Genomic DNA, 12444 nt, shown 5'->3' on the forward strand with positions numbered 1-12444 from the left:
ATCAGATATCTTATACAAGTCTTCAAGTCCTCTAACTCTTTCCATGCATATCTTCTTTTGTATTAGTCGCGATCTTCTTTCCTGTAAATCAGCTTCCTTCCTTAACTATTAGTCCTCTCATACTTAAGTTCTCATATCCATCTTCTGATATTTATCTTCTGATAAAAAAAAGTTCTAATATCCTTAAGTTCTGACTTCCACTAAGTACTGATTCGAGTAAGTACTGATATTTCCTATTTGTTAAAATCTGAAAACTAAACATGAAACACATTAGACATAACATCTCAAATATATCTAACATAAATTGTATAAAGTTGCGCACTAAAGTTTTGTATAATTGATTCTGGATTCATATGAAGCCCAAGTGGGAGATTGTTATTATTATTTTTAATAATAATTATTATTTTATGGGCTACAGATAAATGTATCATTTATATTTGTTATTAATTATATTGGGTTAAATTAAGTGATCAAATAAGAAACCCAATTAGATTTTAATTTATTGTATGGACCTAATAAGTGGATACCTAATACCAGGCCCAATTAAATTTTAATAGGTTATTTAATTAGGTGGTATATAAAAAGGGTTATAGTCCCCAATATATCAAGTACACGTAACGGCTTATCTTCTATCCATCAGAGAGAGTTATTTGAGAAACCCTAAGGAGTACTTGGTTAAGGAAGACAATAATCAAGGACACTATATAGATTCAGATACCGTTACGATTATCGACTTATGGATTCAGGTACGCTTCCGCTTTCGGTTTAACCTCGATAATTAGATATGATGATTACGGTCCTTGTCTCTATTTTGGAGAATTATGTGTTTATGGAATTATTAAATTCTATCATTCAATTATAAAGCTAGTGATTTTCCAAGACCTCTTCCTACTCCCGTTAGTAGCCCCATTTCCAACATAATCTTATACTCCCTACATCTCATATTATGTGTCACATTTGCTTTTATAGAAGTCAAATTTACCAAATTTTGACTAATGATTAAACATTACTCGTATATTATCAAAAAAAAAATAAAAATTATATATTAAAGTAGATTAAATCTACTTTCCGGTGATGTAATTTTTTTATTTTGTTCAATTATAAATTATTAATAAATTTCAGTCAAACTTAAGTCAATTTGACCGACACAAATCCAAAGAAGACACATAATATGAGATGGAGGGCATATTATTTTTCAAACGCTTTCCTAGAAAGCTAATTTTTGAGTCAAGGAGGGAATGGAAGGCGCATTTTAAGATAATACTCATTTCACCCATTTTTTTACACTTTCCTTTTTTGGATATTCAATCCAATTGTTTATATTTCAATCTAATTTACCAAAAATAGTAAATGAGTCTCATCACTTTCCCACTTTCTTTTTCCTTTTCACATTACTCCATTATCTTCTTTTTATACACCTTAAAAATCAATGGGTTCCTACTATTTCACTCACTTTTTTTTCACTATTATATATATAAATATATATCTTAACTCCCGTATCTAAATCAAATGTAAAAAATTAACCGGGATGAAGGGAGTAATATATTTTCGTGTCTAGTATAAAATGTTAGAGAAAAACGCAATTAAAACACTCAATTAAAACTTATACTATATTCTAACAAATTTTTTATGTTGTTCATATGACACTTGGTGCTAAAATTGTATTCCATTTAATTATCTTCTTGATGTGATACTTAGAGCTAAAATTGTATTTTTATTCCTTTCATCATCATATGTAGCTTATCTCTGACCATTAATATATATTGAAAAGAACGTACTAAAATTAACATAAAATTTTGGACGGTTTCTTGAGTTGTAAAAGTTCAATTTTAGAAAGAACAGTTACGGATTTTTATCAAAGAATCATATAATTAGATTTTATCATGAGGATTTTTTTAAAAACTTTTAAGGTATTAGGGAGATAAAGAGAGACGTACTTTTGTTTTTTGGAACTTATACGGCTTTGGGAAAATTAATTAAGTGCAGTGAAGTGAGGTAAGTGCTTTAAACCCTCTCGATTGGACCCGTATGTAACCCTCTCCAATTATTCTATCTCATATTTATTTTTTAAATTATGAAATGTGATTAATTTTTTCTAATACTTGATTGGAGAAGGTATTATTTAATCTCATTCAACAAAATATTTTTTTAAAAATTATATTTAAGCAAACAGTTGAAAAATATAAAGAATAATAGTTCAATCTCGTGATTATCCCTCAAAATAAATTTAAGATAAAATATTGAAAGTTTATTTATCATTCCTAAATTTTAATTTCCAAGCGAACATAGAATAGTATAATTAATTTAAAATATAATAATTAATGTATCTAAAATCTGGGATTAAAATACGTGTTACTACTTCTGAAATTGCAAACAGAATGTCAACAATCTATTCTATGAAGTCTTAAGCTTACAAGCAGAGCGGTGCATGAGATTCAAGGCTTTATATGTCCTTTACAAAGTTAAAAAAATATGCCCCAAGTACTAATAATAAAAAATAATAGTAAATATATTCAATACTAAAATTTAATTATTTCTAACATAAATAAAATTAATTATAAATTAAACAAATATTAAAAGTACATAAAAATAAGATAAAATAATAATAAAAAATTAAATAATGACATAAAATCTAATTCACATTTAAAGATATTTACATCTATATATAAATATTAATTAATTAATTTAATTTTTTTATTGAATATGTAAATATTACTCTAATTTAAAATAAACTAATTATCAAAAAATTATATAATTTTAAAAAATAATATAATTTACAAGTTGTTTAAGAAAAACTATTATTCCCCTTATATTTTATCATCAAAACTATTAGTCTATAGTACTATCAAAAAAAATAATATTCCTATTTCCCATGTAATATTTTCCTAATTTTTTTTTGTAACTTATTTAATATTTACGATTAAAATATTTTTTATAAATTTTGCCAGGAATAATAATTTATAATTATTTAATATTTACTACTTACTCCGTCCTTTTGATTTGTTATCAAAAAGATTGAGTAGGAAGATTAAGAAATATAAATAAAATAGTGAAAAAGAGAAAAAAAAAAGTGGATGAAGTGGTGATACAAATGTACGGAAGAAATGCTAGTGAACTTGAAACGGAAAGGTTAGCAACCCCAACTCCCCAAGGTCATGAATGCAGCAAGTACTGCCAGTTGTTGTCATGTATTTGGATAATCCAAACCCCAGGGTTCAGGCTTTTGCTCTTTTAGGCCTGACTTCCCAGTTTTTTAAAAGCAAGGAAGTAAGTGATAAGAAGATAAAATACTTTTATCCCATTGAAAGTTTTGAAATGAAAGTTTGTTAAATTTACATTCATTATTCATTATCAGTTCCTTTTGCTTTTTTTAAAAACTCGAGAGCCCAATATAAATGCAAGTGAAACTACTTTACTCACCAACCACTTACTTTCCTTCCTAATTAAAACTCGGGAGTAAAAGGTTAATGAAAGTTAATGAATTGATATGCAGTAACATTTTACCATGAATCACACTACTTATTTGAAGGTGATTGTGAATGTTTTTTTAGATACTATCCATATAACCAGATGATGAACCAAATAGGCCAAAGCCACATATTGTACAAGGCCAAGAAAGTGAAAAAAGCCTTTTAATCTAAACTCTCTCACATTAATCTACATTATACTAAAAGAAAGTATAAATTTTCATTAGAACTCTCTCACATTAATCTACGTTATATTAAAAGAAAGTAGAGCTGACATCATTATAACTTACATGTCAAACTCTCTAACAGCTTAAAATTCAGTGCGTAAAAATCTCATCAATTTGATAATGTTACCTTCTACTAATAATTTTCTCTTTATTTAATTTATTTTTATTCAAATCTCTCTCTCTCTCTCTTTTTTCATTTATTACCTCCATTAATTCTCTGTATTACCCATTTCGCATTTCTCATTCTTCCTCATTTTTATATTCTTAAATTAATAATTTTCAATAATTCATTTTCCTTTACTAATTTATCTTATTTAAAATTAATTTTATTTACACAAATATTTATTTTTATATTTTTATATTTTTAAAAAAATGGATAATCGATATTTGTTATTTGGATAATATTATTTTTTAAATTTCTATAATTATAATTTTATTCTCTTCTCATTATTATGTATAAAAATATTACATTAATATATATTTAAATTAAATTATTTTAAAAAAACTTTTTAAAAAATAATTATAATGTAACCGAGCATTTGCCGGGAAATTAATCTAGTTAGCTAAAAAAGATCAATCACGCACAAGAAGAAAAAGTATTTGGGTGAAAAAGTTTCCTTTATCAAAAATCCAAATTAAACATTTATCACCAAGTGGATGAAAAAACGTAAAATCAAATTAGGTGGCATTAGTACAAAATCAACCTTTCACGTCGGTTAAATGTGTCATATATGTCAGCATTTTACCGACGTACAGAGAATATATGTAACTAGTTTTTACGTTGGCTAAAATTGCGACGTATATATACATCACTTTATAATCGACATAAAAGAGGAAAAACATGATGTATATTGTTATAAATAACTAACATATAAAAGCCAAACAGTCACTTATAAGTTCTAAATCCGACGTATATTGTTTGCATATTTACGTCGGTTTCTTTACTAATCGAGACATATGTGCTCATTTTTAAGAACCGTCCGATTTTGTAAAAATAATTTGAAATACCTGTTTATTCATGCATTAAATCACAAATTTCTACTATTGCAAGCTAAAATATTAAACTGATGTAAAAGAACTCGTACTCCAAAATTCTCAACAGAATGATTTAATAAATTAAAATAATAATTATCCTACACTTGAAAATCATCCACAATATTATAAAATCTTGATACAATATTTAACCATATCATACATTATATCATCCACTCATTTTATTTATTATTTTGTGTTCCGAATACACTCTAATTTTTGCTCTTCCTCCAATCCATTTAACACATTGGCCATACTCTTTATTCCAGTCAATACATCATCCTGATCACATGGGGTCCACAAACCGATTTTTCCCTTCACACTCTCCATGTCCACAACGTAGAAAAAGTTATACACTACACAGATCAGTGTAATATAAAGCACAAGTTAATTAATACTCACAAAAATAAGATAAGTAGGAGTATGTAAAAATTAGATTCATTCAGCAACAAATGCAATAACAATATTACCATAAATGATGAAAAAATGACCTGCCACTGTTCCAGGGAGAATCAATAGTAGCGGCTATTTGCACTTGACTATCCCCCCTTGTTCCACTTACAAAAATAAATTGAACATGTTAAATCAACAAATCTGTATAGGAAATATGCAAGCTCAAAGTAAATAAAAAATTGATCCAAGAAAAATAAAAGAATATCAACTTATTCGCAGTAGATTTGATTGCATTACTTATTTTAAATGTAATGTATTTACATTAATATATCATTTTTGGAATTAATAAATTAATAAAACATTGACCCAGGCGGGTAACATGTAGGATTCTAATACCACAATTTTATCTCAAAAATATCCCATTACACAAGCGAACACCTTGAAAGCTAATTGCAATAATATGTTAGATTATGATTTAAGGTGCAATCCATTTATTACATTTAAACATTTAAACATTTATTATTTAAGTATCTAGAGTAGGGTATCGTATGGTATTGGAGCAGTCATTTAGCTACATGGAGCATATCATCTTTATGGGATTATGTGCCCATCATGTGTCATCTTTGGCGAGTAACAGAATGACACGTATAGTAAGGAGACTTGTGGTTTTTTATACCTATTGACATGATAGGAGAGAATTATGTGTGAGTTGTGCCTCATTTTACTTTCATCTTGTATTCCTCTTTCCACAAATTTATTTATAATGGAGTTTTGTTCTTCTTTCATTCTGTCCTGTTAATTTCATTTTATTTTACATTTCGATTAAGTAAACTGTTACAAGTGGTATCAAAGCATACGCTCCTCGACATCAGAATCTTGGCGGATGGTACAGATTTGGATAATTATCCCGAAATCGGTATCGTTTTGGATCTATTTTTATAAATAAATGTACTATTTTATATCCGATATGATCCAACGAGGTACCAATATTCCGTAAATATAAATAACCCTTACCATATTTTATTTTATACAGAAAATTATTTGCATCCAGTAATTATATAATTTTATTGAGAAAAACCCTCATTCCTTATAACCTTCTAAGAATCAAACTATAATTTCGAGGTGTTATTGAAATCTGCTCGGGAAGCTCTGGTAATCAAAACGAAGGATTTAAGGAGTACTATCAGATTCTTCAAGTTTCAGAAATACATAAATTAATGTTTATTTTCTATATTTTTATTTATTTTTGAATTATTTTGATTAAATTATGAATTTTTGTTCGGATGATTATTTGGACGATTTGATGATTGATGTTGTAGAGCCACTACAAGAAAACTGTCAATAGACATCACACATTAGACATCGGTTAGGTTTGCCACTGATGTTAAAAGAATTTATAACATCACCCCGTGTTTTTATGATGTCTATGTTGTTTTAAAACATCGGTTATTTTAAAACTGGTGTCTAAAGTTCCAAAAAAAAATTCACTCCCCGCCCACTTTATTTTTGTTTCCGCCTTAGCCAAATAAATTTCCCCCCTTAGCAAATATTCTTCCCCCCTTTTTGTTTTTCCCCCACGAGACACATAAGCTCTCTCTCTCATCCGACTCTCTCGCCCCGACTCTCTCACCCCACCATCATCATCTCCACCACTCACCACCCCCACTCACCAACATCACCGCCGCTCCACCACTCACCACCATCATCTCCACCATCTCTCTCCATTTTTCTATGCTAAGCTCGTAAGAGGATAAGCTTGAATTAGGATCTTCTCTACTTGGTTATCATTTTAGAAACTCGAATTGGTAAGTGAATTTACTATGTTATTTTGAAATAGGGTCTTCTCTGTGAGTAGTTTTCAATTGGGGTTTTTTAAAATCGAAACCCTGAATTTTTAATTTTGGTTTTTTTTTGAAATTATAACCCTAATTTACTTATTTGAATATGTTTAATAGAATTGACGTTGCCGGAGATGATATTAGTATTAGTACATCACTGCCTCTTGTTATTTATCTGTTGCTTCAAATTTTATATCTGATGATGAGCTTTAGATTTACTAGAATAATTTTGATTGGTTGCATAAATAAGGAACTACATATGTATGTGATAATTAAAGTACATGTGAAAGAAAACTGATCCAACCTATGATCTTTTTGTTTATTTTGGTTTTATATTATGACCTTTTACTTGCCTTTTAGTTTGGATCTAGAGGAATGAACATCTAAAAGCTTGTTTGTGCTCGTCTGCTGGATCTTTCCTGCAAAAGGTCGTCACTGATTAATGATTTATCACATATTTATGTTTGAAATAGCTCATGTTGCTTTAATTTTATGGAAAGTTGAAACAGATGTATGTGCCATGCTCTGTAGTTGACAAAACAAAATTTTTGTTGAACACTATGACCTGGTTTAGTTTTGGTTGAGTCTTGTATGTGTCTAAAAATAACATGTTGTTAGTTAAAACTTAAATATGGATACTACTTTCAGTATTTTGATTTCTGTATTATTGTTGCAATGATTCTGTATTGGCTGCTAAGAACTTGATACTTATTAACAGGATTCGCGGGGATGAATGATGTGGGAAACTTCAGATCTTATAATAAGACTCATACATGATTAAGCTCCCCAATGAATAGGTTTGGTGATCATGTGAATTTCTCATCTGGGCCTTCTTCTCACTCGAGGTTCATGCCTCTGAGTCCTCAGAGGAACTTTTGGTCAGCTTCGCGTTGTCTTTCTGTATGGTTTTGTTGTGATACTTGCTAATTTCTTGTCTGTATTTTTTTGTGCAATGTAGTGAACTAAACATATCTTTAAATTAAGCTTCCTAGCATGACCTCTTTAAATTAGAACTCTCCTTTCTGTAGATCCCTTTTGGGGAATCGTATCCAAGGTTCGATTCCTCAGGAACTAGCCAACATCGCTACTCTTCAGGAGCTGTAAGTGAAAATGTGATCTATATGACTTGGATTTCAAGTATAACCTTTGGTTAACTTAATCTGAGCTGAACTTTTCAGGTTTTTGGAAGATAATCTACTTGAAGGGCGTATTCCTCGAAACTTTGGAAGTTTGATTGGCTTGAGGAGATTGTAAGAATTACAATTACATGCCTAAAGGGTTCTTCATGGAGGGCTTTTATCTATTACATAATATGTTCACATTTTTATCATAATTAAAACATAATTACATAATGCTTTAACAGTTCTATCATTATTTATCTATTGATGGAAATCTTGCAAACAATCTTCACAGCGTTGTTTCTGCAAATAAATTAAATGGAATAATACCAGAAACATTTGGCAACCTGAGGAATCTAGAGGATTTGTAAGTACTACTTCATCTATACTGTATATTTCTAAGTTTAACAAAGTGTTAAAATTATCTACTCCTTGCAGTAGGATAGATGGGAATGATTTCTCTGGGAAGATACCCGATTTCATTGGAAACTGGACAAATATGACAAGACTGTGAGTAATTTTGGTTGATTATGCTTCAGTTTGGTTCTACTTGGTTGTTAGTACATATTCTAGAAACTACGGTTACATATACCTCTCAATAAACTTCAAATTTTGTGCAGGGACTTGCAGGGAATAGGACTGGAGGGTCCAATTCCATTGAGCATCTCCCGTCTGAGAAATCTAATAAAACTGTAAGAACTGCTCAAATATCTAGCCAATGTTTAATACCTTCTTGACTTTCTATCATTGTAGTTGATTTTTGGTTTGGACTTTTGAGATCAGTTGATTACTTCTGTGCTTTCTGTTGATAGGAAGATATCTGATCTGACCGGAAGAAATTCGACTATCCCAGATTTAAAAGATATGCAATCCTTGCATGTGCTGTAAGTCGTACATAAATTTTGTCTGATGCAGATGTGTTTCCCTGAAAAAATTAGTTAACATTTCTTTCTTTTGCAAGATATTAAGAAATTGCTTGATCAATGGTGCACTTCCAGAATACTTTGGAGTACTTGGTCAACTAAAAACCCTGTAAGCTAACTTTTATTATTGCTCAATCCGGTACTAATTTCTGGTAATGGAGTTCCTCACAATGTATGTCTGTGCATGCGCGTGTGAGGGATTACAATGTACTATATATGTTTTCACAGATGCATTAGTCGATACAAGCACACAACAGAGACCTATATTTTTAAGTATTACTATATAGAATTCATTAGCACATTCAGAGACTCTCCTTATAATAATTTAGTTACACTATTCTGTCTATGCATATAAAGAAGAACATTATAAATTATGAGGGTACTTCTGGATTTTCAAAAGTATTGTTCTACTTTTACAGTTAGGTCCTAAAAATTAGCTTTATATGCTTGTGTAGCATGTGATGTGCCATGTTGAATGCAAAAACCTGCAGAAACATGTATGCTAGGAAATATATCAAAATTTTATCATTTTGAGTTTTATTTTATATGTTTGCAGAGATCTGAGCTTTAATCGGTTGACTGGCCAAATACCAGATTCAATGGCGCTCTTAAACGACCTTAGTATACAATATCTGTATGTGAATTTGTTTCAAATACTTCTTATAAGAAATTATTACCTTCCAGGAACACATGCAACTAACATGGATAGCTGGACTTGCATAATTTATCTTCTTTCCTATACCTGTTTACTTTAGCCTCTATGTAATTTGCAAAATAATGTACTCAGAAGTGTGACACCAACTTCTAATCGAATGTAGGTATCTGAATCACAATTCATTGACTAGAGAGATACCAAGTTGGATTTCTGGCAGCAAAGAAAATTTGTTAGTTCTTTACACAGCGTTCAGTTCAATATATCATCTAGATTTAGAGAAACCACATGCCATGATGGATAATTATTAAGTTCCATGTTTATCGTATTCACAAATTTCATAATTGTATTGGCTGCAGTGATGTATCTTACAACAATTTTTCACAGACAGCTGAATATAACTGCCAGCCATCTAATGTGTAGGTTTCTTCCTGCTTCATATACTCTATAAACTAAATATCAATATTTCTTTAAATTCCTTTTGTATCTTTTACAGGAATCTTGTATCCAGCATGTCATCTTCAAATAACAATTCGTAAGTTTCTATAGATATGATATCTACTAGTTTTTTATAAGCACGCCATGAACTAGCTTAGTTTATTTTGTAGAGTTGCTTGGTGCTTAAAGAAAGATCTTCCCTGCTCCCGAAAACCTCAATGTAAGTGCAACAACAATCTTACTCTTCAACTATGATGTCGAGTTGCTTCCAAATCAACATCACCTCCATATTCTGAGACAAAGAGCTATTATGAAACCCGCAGATTACTCACTTTTATCAACTGTGGAGGGACTACAACGGAGTGGGAGTCATGGACTGGATATAGCTGCTCTATTACAAAGTCCTCAAGTATCAAAGTAAAGTTGTTGCAAAACCAGCTTACTAGTGCGCACAACTTTGTATCATAACAGGGGGAACTAGTGTGACTCTTGATTTGGTTGATCTGATCTTGCTGAAAATCTTGTAAATATTTCATCAAATAATCTTTGTAGTTTGCACTGACAGTGTAGAATTTCAAATATATATTAATTCTCAGATCTTCCAATTGCAGCATTTAACTTCAAAAATAAAAATAGTGCTGAAATACTGAGATGCAAACACGTATTTTAATGAATTAATACTGATGTCAAAAAATAATTGCACATCACTTTTAATGAATAAATACTGATATCTCAAAAATAATTATACATCACTTTTAAAGAAGAAAAACTGATGTCAAAAAAGTTAATGTACATAATTTTTGATAAAAAAACTGATGTCAAAGATAGACATATTCAAGTGTAAATTGAACATAGACATCACTTTGTTTGGCATATAATTGATGTTTATGTGCAACTATAGACATCGCATTTTACTGAATAAATCGATGTTTAATATCTGATTTTACATCACCTAAAAGAAAATATATGATGTCTATGTGGTAAAAAACATAGCTCATTATATGTTTAATCTGTTGTAATAAGTGTAATTTATTTATTAAATTATTTATTTCTAACATTTTTTGTAAAAAAACAATGCACGGACATCAGTTTTTTTTCCAGAAACGATGTCTAAGCTAGTAAAGACATCGGGTTATGGCCGATGTCTAGAATAGACATCACCGACATCAACATCGGTTGCCAAACAGCATAGACATCGGCTAAAAACCGATGTCTATGGACTTTTTTCTTGTAGTGAGCGTTTCTTCCTCGTGATTTTGATATATTATATGACTGATTTGGAGTTCAATAACATGTTCAAAATTGGGTTCAATTTTCGAAGTTCAAAATTAGGGTTTATAACCCGTATGAATGTTTTTAATTGAAATTTGAGGCTTTTTGTTCTAGGGGTTATTAGATGTTTTTGTTGATTATATCGTGTTCCTTGTTGAATTTGCAATCGATTATTGTATATTACAACAACTGAAGATTCTCGGTTTGCTCGAATCGAAGCAAACAAAGTTCGCCGGAACCGGCGAACTTCCCGGCCAACTCCGGGGCTATTAGAACGATTTGATTGTTGGGTTGTGTTCCTGGTGATTAGGAGAAGTGATCTGGAGCTTTTGGAGGTGTGAGGATCCCGGGAACGCCGTCTCCGGTGAGACAGGGCGTTTTCCGGCGACGGGGTTGTAAAATTGCACTCTAGTCCTTGTATTTTTGAAAATGATGAAGTTTGGTCCCTGAACTTTCCAGAATTTGCAAAAATAGGATTGCTGTTTATAAATTATTTAAAAATCATATTTTATATTTATTTTAATTACAGAAATTCGTGTTTAATTATTAAAAATTTTAAAAATTATTATTTTAATTCCAAAAATTATTTTTAATTCAAAAATAAATTTGAATTCATTTTAGTTAATAATTAATTAGTTAATTGGTTAATTAATTCTAAAATTAATTGTTTAATTGATTTAATTAATTATTAATTAATTTTAATTAAATAATTAATTAGATTTAATTATTTATTTTTGATTTAAAAATTCCGAAAAATAGTTTCGAGCTTTAAAATATTATTATAACTTGTTTTCAAGGCTCGATTATTATTATAAAATTATTTTGAAGCCAGAATCGGCCAACCAAAACCTGTTTTTTTGTTTCAAAAAAATGGTTCAATGACCCGTTTAAATTCTGAAAAATGTTTAAAAATCCATATTAAGTATCAGAAAAATCCTTTTAACATCAAACCTTCTTCGAAAAGTATTTTTAATCAAACATCTTACGTGTTATGTGTTATATGTGCATTGATTAACATGTTAAATGTGTATGTGTACGTTATATGACTGTTTTGATCATATCTTTCAATCTTTAAATCAGATTT

At 29.8% G+C, this 12444-nt stretch overlaps 1 long non-coding RNA gene across 1 annotated transcript; it reads left to right on the plus strand.

Annotated features, from left to right (window-relative positions):
* Positions 1–7299: 7299 nt before the first annotated feature.
* LOC141703580 (uncharacterized) lies at positions 7300–8164 on the plus strand. Its single transcript, XR_012567604.1, has 3 exons — positions 7300–7385; positions 7986–8057; positions 8136–8164. It is a non-coding gene; the product is annotated as an uncharacterized LOC141703580 (long non-coding RNA).
* The last annotated feature ends 4280 nt before the right edge of the window (positions 8165–12444 follow it).

This window comes from Apium graveolens, unplaced genomic scaffold, assembly GCF_009905375.1.
Source record: "Apium graveolens cultivar Ventura unplaced genomic scaffold, ASM990537v1 ctg679, whole genome shotgun sequence".
In the NCBI taxonomy this organism is placed as follows: Eukaryota; Viridiplantae; Streptophyta; class Magnoliopsida; order Apiales; family Apiaceae; genus Apium; species Apium graveolens.